Source organism: Gossypium hirsutum, chromosome A02 (assembly GCF_007990345.1).
Source record: "Gossypium hirsutum isolate 1008001.06 chromosome A02, Gossypium_hirsutum_v2.1, whole genome shotgun sequence".
Classification (NCBI taxonomy): domain Eukaryota; kingdom Viridiplantae; phylum Streptophyta; class Magnoliopsida; order Malvales; family Malvaceae; genus Gossypium; species Gossypium hirsutum.
The window spans coordinates 39,548,146-39,551,893 of NC_053425.1; the positions used below are offsets into that span (position 1 = coordinate 39,548,146).

The window sequence follows — 3,748 nt, forward strand, 5'->3', positions numbered from 1 at the left end:
GGATGTGTGCATGTCTAGGATTGGATCCGGGAAGAGCTTGGTACTTAAGCGGTCCTATAAGACTCACCTCCTCTTTTCTGGCTTCCTACCTGGTGCACAGCTTCCATTCACTTTAACTTAAAACAAGAACAGATTTTTGCTAAACTCTAAACAAAGAATTTAGATAAACACACGTTTTTTGAAACATCTCCATGTGACATACTAAATTCGACCGTAACGTCTGGGCCGGGTTTGGGGTGTTACAAGCATTGAGACCATTATAAAATGACTCAAGTTGGACACAATGTGGCATTTTGTGATAAGGGCACTTCTATAATAATTCTTTGTACCTTTCCCATGCTTCATACAAGGACTCATCATCCATTTGTTGGAAAGCAATGATCTCGTTCCTCAACTTAGCATTCTTGCTAGGTAGGAAATATTTCATAAGGAATCTTTCTGCTAACTCTTGCCATGTGGAAATTGAAATTGGTGGCAAGGAGTTCAACCAGGCTCGAGCTCTGTCCCTTAGCGAATATATGAACAGCTTCAATCGTAACGCATCTTCGGGTACTCTGGCTAACTTGAAAGAATCGTTCACCTACATGAACAGCCTTAAGTGTAGGTGAGGATCTTCAGGAGGCATTCCACTGAATTGGCCCACTGTTTGAAGCATCTGGAACATGACTGGATTCAACTCGAACTGTTGTGCCTCAATTTTGGGTCTCCTAATACCCAGATTAAGATCATGAAATACTAGCACAGGATACTGTCTTAAAGCTTTATCCCTATCAACAACAATAAGGATAGGATTTTGAGCAGGGCTTGCTCCATTTCCTTGATTTGGATTTTCAAAGTTGATTTCTTCGGTCCTTCTCTGACTTGCTTGTCTTCTTCGCTGTCAGAAAGTTCGTTCAATCTCAGGGTCTACAGGGAGTAAATCGATAATTCAGTCAATACTCATAAACACCTAAAATAATCATAGAAAAATTAATTAAGTTAAAATTTAAACAGAAAAATAAACCAAAATGCAAAACTAACAAATTCAGAAATAATAACTTTTTAAAACAACCCCCGACAATGGCGCCAAAAACTTTGAATGATGGAAATGCGCAAGTGTACACAATCGCAACAAGTAATAAAGTGACAAGTAATTGTCGAGTTATCGTACCCATAGCGACTGTGAAAAGAATTTATTTATGAATGCTACTTAAAACACCTTGGTAAAGAAAAATATTTTGTTTGAAGAGGGTGATTAAAAACTAAGATTTTAAACTAAGTAAACTAAATAAATAAATCTCAAATGCACGATTTCAAAATATGAGTTTAATCAAGATGACGTAATTGTGTTAGATTAATTACATTTCTTATCTTAGAATTATTAAACTCATGTTTATAATGTTATGAATAAAATCATGGCAACTCAGCAATTCGCTAACTTATGAACATACTCACCTGCCAAAATCCATTCATCTCTTAGACATATCTCTATGTCAATTCAATCACTTAAACAAATCTTAATAGGCAAATATGTTATAGCACATACATACTTATTAAATTGAAATAATCTCTTAAACATATCCCTATGTCAATTCAAACAATTAACTCTATTTAATAAGCACATAAAAGACTATGTGAGGTAACAAAGTATCCTTACCTTGAAACTGTTCAATCACAATAATCTTGCAAGTTATGCAAGGCAAATGTATTGTCAGATACCTTTGCTAATTTAACCCTCAGCTACCTTAGATGATTAAACATGCACTGATTAAATACTGTGTCTATTAATTACAATTTCAATCCGCTTAAATAATTAATTCATTAGTTACCTCACAATTGTAATGCAAGAATAACTTAGTCACGATTTTACTTAATCAAGCATATTATCGAGGCCAATAACAACATAAACACAATTTTAACAATTTAAGAAGATGAAATACAATCAACCTAACACGAATTAAATTCAAGCTAAATTGATTAAATTAACCATTCCAACAACATAAATATTCATAGATATGTTCATCATAACAAGAACAAAAATTAAATAGATAGAGAACAAGAATCAAATCCAGTATTTTTTCGTAGCTTGACTAGCTTGCTCCGTTCTTTGTTCTCTGTTGTCCTTGTCGATCAAAATTGCTATGAACACTTCAATGCTGTTGCAAAATGGCTGTTGAACACCCCTTTTTCAAGGGACGAAATCGGCAAGAGAGCATGAGAATTTAGAATGGCAAATAAGAGAGAAAAGATGTCAAATGAATTAAGGTGTGTTCAATGATCAGCCAAGGGGGGTTTTATAGCTGAAGATGGCTGCTAAAATCAGCTAAAAATAACAGCCAAAGATCCATCCTTTGGTCTAATCTACAAAAAATGGGGCAAATCTACAAAGGCACCAATTGTAGAGGGGTTTGAATGCAACTTGAACAAGTCTTCGAGGGCCTCTTTGCAAGCTTAAATAATCAGCTAATAAGCTAATTTGGGTCAGCTCTTGGGACTATTTTGGGCTGTCCATTTCTTGGGTGGTTAGGTTCACTCGGTTCGGTTCAACTAGACTACTTTTTTATAATTAATTAATTAATAATAATTTATTAACCCAAATTAAATTGTATATAAATTAAAATTAACTATATTATGAATTAATACATATAACTTTTGACCATCTTAGGCTGAAATTTAGTTCGCCTCAGTACTTCAAATTGCTTCTCGATTTTGTGCTTCTAGTGGTGTCTGCCGAGCCATTTTTTGCCCTTTGTGCATCTGTCGAAAATAAACAAAATTCATCAAAAAATAATTATAAAATTAAATAAAATTCAAATTGTTCAATTTTAAGTGAAATTTAATTATTTTATAAAAATTAATTATTTTTCGACAAGAATTTTATTGAAATTGTATGATTTTAAGTTAAAAAGGGTATGTAAAAATGCGTAAATTTCAGTGTTTCTAGTATTCACAAGTATACGGGTCGAGTTGTAATATAGTTTTACAGCAAAGTAGGTGAGTACTCTGAGGATCGTACCCAAGGGAGGTGAGTGTTAGATCTATTCTAACCTAAACACTAAAAGATCTAATTAGTACTTTTAAATAATTTATATTACAAGAGCAAAAAGAGGGTTTTTTTTATGATTTTTAGAGTTATAAAATAAAATAGCATGAAATAATTAAAATTCAAGAGATAGAAGAGTAGAGTAAATCAAATCTCGATTATGGGTGATTAGCTCATTTTGGTTGTAACAGCCCGTTTTAGGGCCAAACCGGAATAGTGGTTTCGGGGTCACAAATCTAATGAAGAAATATTTATTTTTATTATATTCTTATGGTCTACATTATGATTGAATGACTGTGTGAAAATTTCGTTAAGAAATGTTATCGATAAGGTGTCCAATTTGACTAATAGGACTAAATTGCAATAGGTGCTAAATGTGTGTTCTAGAAGTTAGAGGCGTCTAATTGCTATGAAAACTTAAATTGGAGGTTCTTAAATAGTAATTAGACCATTTTACTTTAAGTTGGAAAAAAATGGACATGGTAGGGCAAAATTGCAAGGTTATAAGTGAAGGGCATTTTGGTCATTTATCAAATAAAGCCAAAATAACTAAATAAAAGTCTTCATCTTAATCAATTTAGTACCCCTTGGCCAAAGTTTACAATAGGAAGACATAGCTAGGGTTTGTCAAGCTTCCAAGCTTGATTGTAAGTCTGTTCTAGCCCCGTTTTGAATGATTTTCATGTTTTTGAGATCCTTGTAACCTAATCTAGCTATATCAAGGAC

General features: G+C 33.1%; 1 non-coding gene across 1 annotated transcript; it reads left to right on the forward strand.

Moving 5' to 3' along the window:
- The first annotated feature begins 290 nt into the window (after positions 1-290).
- LOC121216836 (small nucleolar RNA R71) lies at positions 291-397 on the forward strand. Its single transcript, XR_005913047.1, has one exon. It is a non-coding gene; the product is annotated as a small nucleolar RNA R71 (small nucleolar RNA).
- Positions 398-3,748: the final 3,351 nt, after the last annotated feature.